The sequence below is a fragment of the Papaver somniferum genome, chromosome 2 (assembly GCF_003573695.1).
Source record: "Papaver somniferum cultivar HN1 chromosome 2, ASM357369v1, whole genome shotgun sequence".
Lineage (NCBI taxonomy): Eukaryota > Viridiplantae > Streptophyta > Magnoliopsida > Ranunculales > Papaveraceae > Papaver > Papaver somniferum.
In genome coordinates this window covers 42,780,871-42,795,368 of record NC_039359.1, presented here as the reverse complement: position 1 = coordinate 42,795,368, position 14,498 = coordinate 42,780,871, and positions in this window count along the sequence as shown.

The window sequence follows — 14,498 nt, the reverse complement described above, 5'->3', positions numbered from 1 at the left end:
CTGAGATATCAAAAATATGATCTGAATTATATTTCCGATATTAAGTACATATCTTAGATTCTATGAGCTAGTGTCACTATGTAGCTCACAGATTCTCGTTCCAACGTAAAAAATACCAGAGGAAATAGTTTATTGCCCAGGTAACTCCAAAACATGGTTTTAGTGGAAAAATAAATAATAGGTATGGGTTAAATGGACACCACAAATAGACAACTATATCCTTGATCTTTATGTTTTTCTTTTCTTTTATCCCTTTCTCTCTCCAATTTAAAAACAAATCACAAATTTACAACAAATTCATAATTTCCAAGATATACATCCAACATAACAGTCGCTCACAAATTATAATTGTTAACAACTGCCAATGACGGTTTCAACGGTCGCTATAAACTAAAATTTGTTAATTTGAAATTTGTTCATGATGTGATATAATACAGATTAGGGTTTTTCATTCAACTGGTAAAAACATGTTTGGGAAAAACACCCAACCAAGGATATTTAAAAATTATCTAAATAATCTTTGGGTATTTCAACGGTATCCATTCTTAGATGTCATCTAGACCCATATAAAAAAGAGTTATTAAACCAAAAAATTGAAATTCAGAGTATAAAGATAAGGAAACGGACCAAAAAAAAATAATATTATTCATTTATTAATTATTACTAATATCAATATTTGTACATAAGAAATTACCTTTTTCATCGAAGTTAAATAGACGTAAAGGATAAAATCTATAATACAAAACATTACGAGATTTTGAGATTTGAATGGATGGATAACATTTTGATAGACAAACATCGCATCCGACCATCTCAGTCTCATCCCAGCCAAAGACATGCGATGGATATAAGAGTTGTAACTTCTTTTCATGAAAATGCATTGATTATATTCCTTCATACTCCCTCTATTCCATTTTAGATGACGTTTTGAGAGTTTTCACGCAGAATAAGAGACGGAGAGAGATATGAAAATTTTCCGTCTATGCTCTTGATAAAAGTCTTCTAACATTAATTGATATGAGTGAATCAAAAATAAATTTATATTTCCAAGAAAAAATATTAGGATATTATTGGTAGTTTTCTGGGAAAATATGAAAACCATAAATTAATGTAGAACCAAAAATAACCCTAGACATTCGTCTAAACTGAAATAAAGGGAGTAATTACATATTGCATTTACTAGATTTCACCATTAAAAAATGAATTAATACGAACTTTTTAAATGATTATTCTTAAACATGTGTCTTTTATGGTTGCAAACATGAAATGATTTACATTATTATTTATACAAAATCGAGACCAAAAAAAATCGAGACATAAAAAAAAAGTTTGTGTTTGTGGAAAACTGATCACGCCAAGCTCTTCCTCATTTTATATGTCTGTAAGAAGAAGTCAGAGGTGGAACAAAAAGTTATTTTTAAAGATAAAACTAAGAACGCATAAAAATTCTTTATCAAGTAAACAAGATAACAATCATTTATATACTTTCTTTTATTTGGTATAATAAATTAATATTAAAATGTTAAGGTTTGTTAGATGGATTGATGATACAATCCTAAAAATATTGTATACTAATCCAAGCTTGATCGAACTTATGTTGTATCGGTTTGATTCATATAAAAAAAAATTAACTAGCATGAATTAATTCAATAATTACTATTTAGTCCATTGTAGTTTACACCAAATTTAAAAATTATTTACATGAGAATTTTAGAGTCACATATTCTTATTTATGAAATTTATCCTAACAAGATTTCATAATATAGTTAAATGTAATCGTTAGATTAGACAAAAATCGTTTTTCGTTTTTCTAATTTTTGGTAGACATTTACTGGAACTCCACGCTGTACAACCTCATGCAGTACCCTTACGCTACGAATTATTTCTAGTACATTACATTAGGAAAGTATTTGGCCTTCATAGACATGAATTTTCTCTTTATATATTGGCCTGAAATATTAAATTAGTTTTAGTGATACATATACTCGATATAACATAAATAACTAAATAAAATGTATGCATGAAAGAGGTTGTATTTAACCCTCCTAACCCTATATGATATTAATGAGGTTGTCTCTCATTAGAACCCTATCCTTTCCTTTCTCTCTAACCCTCCTAAACAAAAACCCTACCCTCCATTGCCGCCGCCTGCTCAGATCGGCTCCTTTGGAGCAGATCTAAGCAGCCATGTTTGTTGTTCGATCTACAACCTTTTTCAATCTTTGTTTTTAGCTTCATTTATGTATTATGTTTTTTTCTTAATGTTTTAGTTTGTGTTTTTGCTGTTGTACAATTTTGGATTCGTTTATTTGGGGACTGGGTTGTGAGTGGAAGCATGATTTATATTCTGATGAAGAAAATAGATGAAGGTTCATCATCTTCAGCACCGATCTACACCCAAATAGCAGTTTCAGGAGTATCTCCGGATTTTTCAGTTTTTTCGTCTCTGATCTCCTGCTCTATATATCCTCTGAATCCTCTCTTAGGGTTTATGGTTGAGCTAATTTTATTTAGATCATGTGTTTATTCGGATGTAAGCTTTAATTTTATGTTTAACAGGTTTGTTATGTTGCTTTCACTTATGGGTCATGTATACTTCTCTGTGATGGGTTTCTGTATGGGCTGTCGTAGGCTCAACAAATTGATAAAGATATTTCCCACTAATTAACTGGTAATATAGCGGTCGTAAGAGATCTTTCCCACAGAGAGAGCTGTGTAATTGATAGGTTATTTGATTAGCAAAATAAAGTAAATAACAAAGGGGTTTTTGTTGTGAGATAGATAAAAATACAACAAAAAAGAAAAGAGATGATTAAGGAATCCTTCGCCGTTACCAAGCGATAGCTGGATTAATATATTTATCTATCGTTTGTAAGAACCATTCATCACCAACCGTAGAATAACAGCTAGATCAGTGTTATCCCCAAAACTCCTTCAATCACTGGATACGGAAGTTCTCGACTACCAGATTCTATTCAACGAACCACCAAGTAGTAGATCACTCAAGGTGTAATCCAATCGAACGCCTTAAGCTTTGTAAATTTAGGTTGATCCCAGTAGTTAAACTCTTAGATCAAGGTTTACTTGTTGGTGTTGTTTCACACACGATTGCTCCACAGAATCCCTCTGTAAAGGTCTCGCGATTTCTACTTGTGTAGAGAGTTAATCGACGATTACTTATCTCATAACTTCTATTAGCAATAGAACAATCAATAGACTAATCTAGTATGCATCCCAAATCAATCTAAGAATAACTCATAAACCCTAGATATGGTAAAGAAAAACGATGATGATAAAACTCTCAATAGATTTGTATTCTTAATAAAGCTTCACGCTTAGAACATTGAATGCATCCTTAATCAACAAAGGGTTTAGTTACTCATATTACAAAGAAAATGAATAATGGTGGTTTCCCCCTAAAGGGTTAAACCCTAGGTTTTGATGTAGAACTTGTGATATGAGATTCAATGACATTTTATTTTACATAACCTAATACCTTTTTATAGGTTTACATTGCTTGGTCTCTAAGTATTTAGTTCGGTTAAGAAACCGACCCGAAATAACGAAGTAACGACCCCAAACGTGCCCTTAGGACTTCCAAGGTGTTAATACACGTTTTTCACTTGCTAAGTTCACGAACCCAATACGCGAACTTCAAATTCTAGCAGATATTTTGGAATTAAAGTATGAAACCCGTTCGCGAACTTTACTGTCTTCGGTATTCAATAAAAGCTTGTTTTGTCCACAACTTCTTCATCTGAACTTGGAATGACCTCATTCTTTTTGCATTCTTTTTATCTTTCAATTCTTTTAAATATGATGATAATAAATCCTTAATTTGAATGAGTTAAGATCGGTCTTTGTCCCTTCTCTTGATTTTGAGCGTTTTGCTCCTTTTCGTCGCACTTCTTCCACTTCTGTTGGACTTGGGCACTTGGAATACTTCTCTTCCTAGATCTTTTCAGCAATTTGTAGCTCCTTTTTGGATGATTCACCAATTAGAGACAAATAAGAGAAAATAAGAGTAATAATACAAAAATATGCAAGAATAATAGTTAAAGCAAGTATGGAATGGACACTAAAATCATATGAATTATGCACTTATCAGTTTCTTATGTTCAGATCATCATCTAATCGAAACAGCTCCACATTTAGTTATGATCTTCTCAGGCAGATGCATGAGCTCCGACGATTTATCCGGCGAGTTCATTATTTACCTACCAGATTCATTTCAGTTAAACCATCTTTTAGTTGTGATCATCAGAATAACTTAAAAAAATGTTCTCGGGTTGTGGATTTAGCATCACCAATTCAAGCTCTCTCGTATGTAAGCGGGCACTACCGTTACAGATTCTGGTCACCTAAGATTCTGTTAGGAATTTTGATTATTTGGATAACTGATTGTAACTGTAAATCAGTTTGGATAACTAAAAATATTGCTAACAGTTGTGTCTTTTCACAAAGAGGTATTTCAAAATTTGAAATACTTGAACAGACGTATGGTTTCGATAAAGTAGTTCCAAAAAAAATGCAACTATTCAAGGAACCCATTCCAACTCTATAAATAGACGTATATTCAGACCTTGAAAGATATGAAAAAACGATCATATCTTTCTCTTGGTTGGTGTTTGTGAATTGGTTATCATTCTGCAAGTGATATCCAATAGGGAAGAACTGAGCCTGTTTTATCTTGGGAGACAATTTGTTGTAACTCATTGCAGTAGAAATAAGAGAGTGCAAATATTGTCTTAAGGAAAGAACAATCCTCGACTCAGGATAATATCAATCTTTCCTTTTAGATTAGTTTCTCTCAACTGCAGGTCATATTTCTAACAATCTTAAGACAATATCTATTGTCTCAGTCTTCAAGCAAAGCACCAACAACAAATGATATCGCCCGTTTTGACAAATTTGATGGATCTAACTTCAAACCATGGAAGGGAAAGATGTTCTTCTATCTTACCTTTCTGCAAGTGGCTTACGTACTAACTGACGCTGCACCGGAAAAGAAAGGGAAAGATGCAATTTCTGAAAAGCAAAGTGCAACCACAGAAGAAGGTACGTCAGTTCCTGAACCAGAAAATGAAGCCGCGGATGATGATGTTCAACGCAATAAATGGGAACTAAACGATTTCATGTGTCGTGGGAATATTCTTAAATATATGTCAGACACCTTATACGATGTTTATGAAGCAACGACTACCACAACAAAGGAATTATGGGATGCTTTGAACCACAAGTACAAGGTAGAGGATGCTGGCAATAAAAAAATTCTAGTAAGTAAATTTTATGATTTTAAAATAATAAATGGGAAGTCTGTATTATCTCAATTTCATGATTTATAAATATTTATGCAAAACATTATTTCTGATGGGATTAAGCTTGATGAGTCTTTTCAAGTTTCTAATATAATTGCAAAACTTCCATCGTCATGGAAGAAACGCCGAAAAGAACTCAAGATAATAAAGGAAGAGATGTCTTTACAAGAACTTCTCAAGCGTCTGCAAGTTGAGGAAAATTCCAGAAATCTTGAAAAACTGGAATTATCGGAAGTTGATCCGAATGCTCATGTTGTGGAAGAAAAATCCCAAAAGAAATCTTATAAACGAAAGCATGATGAAAACAATAATGATGCACCAAACAAAAGGAACAAAAGAGACAAACCAAAAGGTGCTTGCTGGCATTGTGGCAAGACAGGACACCTTAAGAAGGATTGTCGATTTTTGAAAAAGATGAATTCAGACCAAGCAAATCATGTATCATAACCCACTAAGATTGCTACTATAGTTTCAGAAGTATTTTTAATGGGACACTGAATGCTGGTTGGATTCAGGGGAAACAAAACATGTTGCAAGAGACCGGAATCTATTTCAGGACTATGTTGAGATTGCTGGACAAGACCTTTATATGGGAAATGCGGCTACTGCCAAAATTGTTGGAAAGGGAAAGGTGGTTCTCAACCTTACTTCCGGAAAGCAACTCGTGATGAATGAAGTTCTCCATGTTCCTGAAATTAGAAAAAAATCTCATGTCTGTAAGTGTTCTTAACAAACATGGTTTCAAAATCTTGTTTGAATCGGACAAAGTCATATTATCTAAGGGTGTTATTTATGTTGGCAAAGGTTATGTAACCAATGGAATGTACAAGTTAAACTTGAGTAATGAAATAAATTCTTCCGCTTATGTATCTGAGTCATTTGATACTTGGCATGCTAGATTAGGACATATTAATGATAAACGAATGAAAAGCAAGGTTAAAATTGGTTTAATTCCTGATTGCAACAAAATCTCTGAAGAAAAATGTGATGTATGTAAAGTATAAAATTACTCGAAAACCTTTTTCGTCAGTAGAAAGGAATTCAGGAATTTTATACTTGGTACATTCAGATTTATGTGACTTGAATGGTGTTCTAACTAGGGGTGGTAAACGATACTTTGTCACTTTCATTGACGATGCATCACGTTAATGTTATGTGCATCTCCTTAAATCCAAAGACGAAGCAATAGAGAAGTTTATGGTTTATAAAGCAGAGGTGGAAAACCAATTGAGTCATAAAATTAAAATCTTACGCTCTGAACGGGGAGGTGAATATATGGATTCTGAATATTTCGAAACCCATGGAATTATTCACCAAGTAACAGCTCCTTATACCCCTCAACAAAACAGCATCGCAGAAAGAAAAAATAGAACACTAACGGAGATGGTTAATTGTATGTTGATGAATTCTGGATTAAACATAAATTTGTGGGGTGAAGCTTTGCTCTCGGCTTGTTACATACTAAATAGAATACCTCATAAGAAAACTCTTGTTTCCCCTTATGAATATCTGAAAAAGAGAAAACCAAATTTGAAGTATTTCAAAGTATGGGGATCTAGAGCTTTAGTAAGATTACCTAATCCAAGGAGACCGAAATTAGGTGCGAAAGCGCTAGAATGCGTGTTCATTGGCTATGCTCAAAACAACAAGGCATACAGATTTCTGAATATGAACTGTGATGACTCTTCAATTTATAATTCTATAATTGAGTCAAGAGATGTTGAATTCTATGAGAACACATTTTCTTTGAAAAGAAAGTATGTAGAATCTGTTGAACCAATTCTTGGTGCTGAACATAACAATGATGTACCTATAACGCCTAACAATGTCGATGAGCCTAAACCAAAAAGAAGCAAAAGAGAAAGAAATGAGAATTATTCCAAATATGGTTCTCATTTTCACCTCTATCTAGTTGAAGGGACCAGGGATGATATCATTACTCAAATGATATGTAACATCGATAATGATCCTTTAACTTATAGTGAGGTGATGGCTTCTCGAGACTGCGCTTTTTGGAAGGAAGTTATAAATGAAGAAAAAGACTCCATCTTAGGCAATGGGACCTGGATATATGTTGATTTACCTCAGGGTTGTAAACCGATTGGGAGTAAATGGATTTTTAAAAGGAAATTCAAGGCTGATGGAACCATTGATAAGTATAATTCCAGATTAGTGGCCAAAGGATATCGACAAAAGGAAGTAGTAGATTATTTCGATACATATGCTCATGTGGCTAGAATAAGCACTATTTGAGTCTTGATTGGTTTGGCATCCATTTTTAACTTGGTTGTTCACCAAATGGATGTGAAAACCGCTTTCCTAAATGGAGAGTTAGACGAAGAAATCTATATGGAACAATCGGAGGGATTTGTTTTGAAAGGCAAAGAAAACAAGGTGTGCAAACTTGTGAAGTCTTTGTACGGCTTGAAACAAGCCCCTAAACAGTGGCACGAAAACTTTGAGCAAAAATTTATAAGTAATGGTTTCAAAATAAACGAAGCCGATAAGTGCGTATATTATAAATTTGCTCAGGGAAAAGGAGTTATAATTTTTCTTTATGTCGACGATATGCTAATATTTGCTACTGATTTGCAAATAGCAGTGTAGACCAAACAATTCTTGTCGTCTTGTTTCGATATGAAATACATGGGAAAGGCTAATGTGATACTTGGTATCAAAATTGTAAGATCACCGAATGGTATTGTCTTATCACAGTCTCATTACATAGACAAAATGCTTAAAAAATATAAGCATGAAAATAGTAAAACAGCCTCGACACCTTTTGATCCTAGTGTCAAGCTTATAAAGAATGAAGGGCGTGCAATATGTCGACTAGAATATGCGAGTGCAATTGGCAACCTAATGTATGCAATGCACTGTACACGTCCAGATATAGCGTTTGTTGTTGGGGCGGTAAGTAGATTTACTAACAATCCAGGAAGTATCCATTGGGATGCAGTATCTAGAATTTTTAGATACTTGAAGGGGACAATGGATTATGGTTTGTGCTATTCAGGTTATCCTTCAGTGTTAGAAGGTTATACAGATGTGAACTAGATAACAAGTTCCAATGAAGCTAAGTCCACAAGTGGATGGATTTTTACTTTGCAGGGGCTGCAATATCATGGGCTTCGAAAAAGCAAACATGTAATTCCCATTCAACAATGGAAGCAGAGTTTATAGCTCCAGCGGCAGCGTGCAAGGAAGTAGAATGGCTTAGGAATTTGCTATTAGAGATTCCTCTATGGCCTAAGCCAATGCCTGCAATATCTTTACGTTGTGATAGTGAAGCTACACTATTACGAGCCTATAAAAAAGTTTATAACGGAAAAAATGGGCATATAAGTCTGAGACATAGCTATGTGAAAGATTTACTCAAATCTGGAGTAATATCAATAAATTATGTTAAGTCCAAAGATAATTTGGTTGATCCCTTTACGAAAGGCCTTGCAAGGGATGTTATCTGGAAATCCTCCAGGGGATGGGTTTAAAGCCTTTTAACATAATAGGTAGACTATGATGGTAACCCAACCAATAACTTGATAGCCTCTGGTCTATTGGTTCAATGGGAAAAACCATTCATAGAGGTAACCTGATGCACTAAATATTTCAGAGAATTATTCTCTAAAACCATCCAAAGTAGTGCAAGTTTGTATGGGAAAAGAAAGAGGATAAGAAATAAATCTTTTAATGAATCTGTGGCAAAGCGTAGGTCATACAGTATGCTAAAATATTCACCTATATTAGTGCAGAAAGTTAAGCCTCTTCCAGCGAGACTCAAGGCTTGTCTCGAAAGCTCTAAAGAAAAACCAAGTAAGGTCACAAGGCTATAAATGTTCCGGTAAGTTCCAAACACAACTAAACAAAGGCTTGTGTGTCTGTTATATCCGATTTGTCAGCATAAGGTTACTAGTTCAAGATTATATTCACTAAGCACCTTGACAAATTTTGATGTGTCCAGACTAAGTGGAGGTTCAAGTTGAAAGACACCTTTATATATGCATAAGCCTGACGAATACATACAGATTGAACAAGAGTTTTTTATGTACCCAAATCTCAAAAATTTGGGGGGATTGTTAGGAATTTTGATTATTTGGGTAACTGATTGTAACTGCAAATCAGTTTGGATAACTACAAATATTGCTAACAGTTGTGTCTTTTCACAAAGAGGTATTTCAAAATTTGAAATACTTGAACAGACGTGTGGTTTCGATAAAGCAGTTCCAAAAAAAATGCAACTATTCAAGGAACCCATTCCAACTCTATAAATAGACGTATGTTCAGACCTTGAAAGATATGAAAAAACGATTTTCTCTTGGTTGGTGTTTGTGAATTGGTTATCATTCTGCAAGTGATATCCAATTGGGAAGAACTGAGCCTGTTTTATCTTGGGAGACAATTTGCTCTAACTCATTGCAGTAGAAATAAGAGAGTGCAAATATTGTCTTAAGGAAAGAGCAATCCTCGACTCAGGCTAATATTAATCTTTCCTTTTAGATTAGTTTCTCTCAACTACAGGTCATATTTCTAACAGATCCTTTTACCCGTGATTCTGTTAACTAAGAGACTGCTCATAGAGATTCGTTACTTGGTCTGGTGTGAAAGTGATTTTCGGTTTGTCCTGTTTGTTGTTGTTTATCGTGTCATGTCTCTTTCGAATTAATACCTATTTAATTATTTAAAAAAAAAAAGAGGTTGTCTTGAAATAGGAGTTTAGCCCATCAAAATGAACATCCAAAATTCCGGCTATATACTTGGATGGAGGGAGTAAGCAGGATTACCCAATTATCGGATCAACCTACCATGCATCTAGAAACCTTAATCGATCTAGGCCAACACTGTTCATATTTTATATATAATTTGAGTGGAAAATGCTGGCTCCAGAATGAAAGTTAGGCCAAAAGCTTGAATTCTAGAGCTCCCGGCCCCCTACCAATAGAAATCGATGGTTACCAATCTACGGTAGCACAAAACATAACCTATCACTCCACCCTTCCCTCCGATCTTCCCTCCGGATAAAGTTTCCCCTACTAAAACTCTAAACCTGTAAGCCTAAATCTCAAACCTGCTCCAACACCGTCACTCACAAAAGATGAAATCGCTATTTGCGTACATAAAGAAGAGATAAACGCCAACTCCCAGTGCATCTATCATCTATCAGCCAAGGTTGCTTATGGATCCAAACTTAAAAACCCTATTTATTATTTTCTTTCATATGATCTGTGGTTACTAGATCATGTTTTGGTTCCCCTGAGGTTGCTTATGGATCCAAAATTAAAAACCTATTAATTATTTTTTTCATATGATCTGTGGTTACTAGATCACGTTTTATGAATTGGTAAATGATTAAATGATTGTTGAGTTCGGTTTGGATCAGTATGGTTGTTAGGATTATATACTTTTCGCTGTATCTTTTGTTAAGATTATATTCTGTTATTTTGAATGCCTGATCTAAATGGACTGAGGTTTATGGATGCAGTAAAGATGACGAGTTAAGTCTCAATGATTTTTATTTTCAATCCTTTGCTATTCATATAATTTGAGGTCGAAATACTGGGTTTTTTATAACAATCATGAAAATATTAGTTGCAGGTAACCATTTAGTGACTTTAGTCTATGAAGTTACCACGACTGGGTTTTTTCTCCCGATTCTTATATTCTGTTTTTTTTTTATGAAGTTACCATGGCTGACAAACGATATTTTGAAGTAGCTTTTCGTGATATTGTCTGTATACCCAATTGATCGGAGGCATTAAAATCCTTGGTCACCTGAAGAAGATGAAGATTACTTTCAGAACTACATCAACGTCAATGGCCACTAATTTTACACTACCAAAGGTAAATAAACTCAATGCATCCAATTTCCTGCCTCAATTCAGTTCTTTAGTTTATCTGTAGGTCATCAAGTATGGTTTCATCTTGGACTGATTTCTGGACAGATTTTAGGTCATATTTTGAGTTCAAAGGACGCAATGAAAAATGTATTTGTTTATTGTTCACCAATGATTTAAGGGATGCTTGAAGACTCTTTAAATTTTCTATAAAAATAATCCTCTGAGACTGAATTTTTTCTGGTTGTGTACTGTATGGACACGTAGTACTGCGTATTTTTCTGCAATACACACAGAGTGTCTGCAGTTTATGCTTATATTTTCGTCATATGCATCCTTGATCTGTTTCTCTATATATATAATTAATGCCTCATTTTATATATAATTTGAGTGGAAAATGCTGGCTCCAGACCGACCTAAAAGCATGACTCATTTTATATATAATTTGAGTGGAAAATGCTGGCTCCAGAATGAAAGTTAGGCCAAAAGCTTGAATTCTAGAGCTCCCGTCCCCCTACCAATAGAAATCGATGGTTACCAATCTACGGTAGCACAAAACATAACCTATCACTCCACCCTTCCCTCCGATCTTCCCTCCGGATAAAGTTTCCCCTACTAAAACTCTAAACCTGTAAGCCTAAATCTCAAACCTGCTCCAACACCGTCACTCACAACAGATGAAATCGCTATTTGCGTACATAAAGAAGAGATAAACGCCAACTCTCAGTGCATCTATCATCTATCAGCATCTATCATCTATCAGCCAAGGTTGCTTATGGATCCAAACTTAAAAACCCTATTTATTATTTTCTTTCATATGATCTGTGGTTACTAGATCATGTTTTGGTTCCCCTGAGGTTGCTTATGGATCCAAAATTAAAAACCTATTTATTATTTTTTTCATATGATCTGTGGTTACTAGATCACGTTCTATGAATTGGTAAATGATTAAATGATTGTTGAGTTCGGTTTGGATCAGTATGGTTGTTAGGATTATATACTTTTCGCTGTATCTTTTGTTAAGATTATATTCTGTTATTTTGAATGCCTGATCTAAATGGACTGAGGTTTATGGATGCAGTAAAGATGACGAGTTAAGTCTCAATGATTTTTATTTTCAATCCTTTGCTATTCATATAATTTGAGGTCGAAATACTGGGTTTTTTATAACAATCATGAAAATATTAGTTGCAGGTAACCATTTAGTGACTTTAGTCTATGAAGTTACCACGACTGGGTTTTTTCTCCCGATTCTTATATTCTGTTTTTTTTATGAAGTTACCACGGCTGACAAACGATATTTTGAAGTAGCTTTTCGTGATATTGTCTGTATACCCAATTGATCGGAGGCATTAAAATCCTTGGTCACCTGAAGAAGATGAAGATTACTTTCAGAACTACATCAACGTCAATGGCCACTAATTTTACACTACCAAAGGTAAATAAACTCAATGCATCCAATTTCCTGCCTCAATTCAGTTCTTTAGTTTATCTGTAGGTCATCAAGTATGGTTTTATCTTGGACTGATTTCTGGACAGATTTTAGGTCATATTTTGAGTTCAAAGGACGCAATGAAAAATGTATTTGTTTATTGTTCACCAATGATTTAAGGGATGCTTGAAGACTCTTCAAATTTTCTATAAAAATAAGCCTCTGAGACTGAATTTTTTCTGGTTGTGTACTGTATGGACACGTAGTACTGCGTATTTTTCTGCAATACACACAGAGTGTCTGCAGTTTATGCTTATATTTTCGTCATATGCATCCTTGATCTGTTTCTATATATATATAATTAAGTTACCTCTTAATTGTGCTGAATCTTCTGTTTGTAGATACAGCACTGTTGATAGTCAAAAGCTCCCGGAGTTGATTGATTGTAAATTGGATACAGAGTCCATCATCCGGAGTCTAATTTCAGTTCCAAGTGGAGCCAAGTTGAAATGGCTACAACCCCAAATATATTCATGTTAGTTACTCATTTATTCTTCTTCTTATATATGATTCCATCAACTATTATTCAGAATACTAATGCTCGGAATTTATCTAAATGCAACTGATATCATGTGTATTAATGCAGCAGTTCATGTGGAGCACGTAGATTCTTCGTATAACCATGGTGACTGAAAAAAAAGGCTACAAAGAGATGAAGAAAACCTTTTGAAGATTTTGGAAGACAACATCCAAGTAGTTGTAGATGATTGTTCTGCTCGCTAGGAGTCCAAAATATGGAGGGATATTGAGCCTGGCCATCTCAGCTTACTGCATGCCTTATGTATCCGTAACACGAGGTACTATTATTTAACAATCCCAAGTGTTATTCAAAGCCACGATCAGGAAAATGATTCACCTCTTGGTTCTTTACACAAGTTGATTTAGCCCATCAAGACTTTAAAATCTTGGGTCGGAATGGGGTTAATTGCCAAATGAATTACCTTAGTAAAAAGCTTAATATTTGGTGCACACCGATCTTGATGTGTTCTCATGCTTAATAACCTTAATTTTATTAGTACATTATGCTAATAAAATGCATTTCTAATCAAAGCCTATTGTTTAATTATGTTTCATTTTCATTTAACAGGCCCATGTTGATGCATGAACAATGAAGTCATATAGATAGGGCAATGAACCGACACTTTCTTCATAAAATAAATTGGGACGCTTCAAAAAAAAGTTGCACAAGAAAACGCTGAAAAGCCAAATCTTAATCATATCAGGTAGATACACTTTAATTTTCATGCTTTCACAATTGTTTGTTTTGAGCAGGTCAATCCGAAAAAACAAGGGACGATATGGAAAAGATTTGATTGTACCTTCATATACATAACTTCTAAAATGTGCTCACTCTTTTTCAAGTAAAAAGGAGTTTAGGAGAATAAGCAATACAGAAGAAAGAGAAACCTATTATATGAAAGCAATTTATACCTATAGCATCTCCATAGTCTGAAGATATTGCAGGTTTATGCGTTAGTTTATGCATTGTAATCATTTTCATGCAATTGCAGGTTAACAGCACATTGAATTTCCGAGTTGTTTATGCAGATTTGGTGAGATTACTGCATCTGATCATGCTGAAGATATTTACTGAACTTCAAATGGTAAGAACTCTTTTAGCCCGTGTGATCCATTGGTACCATGAATAGTAGAAATCATACATAGCTTTCTACTTGGGTGCACTTTAGACAATAAACCAAGACAAGAATAAGAAATCAGATTGCACAACTAACATCTCTTCAGCATCAATCAATGTATGAGTATGCTTCCAGAGTGCCTGGATGGTAATAACTTGGTCAAATTCTAGGCTCCGAACTGGTGATTGGACCCTTGTGTTTTTGCTTTATGTTTGTAGTA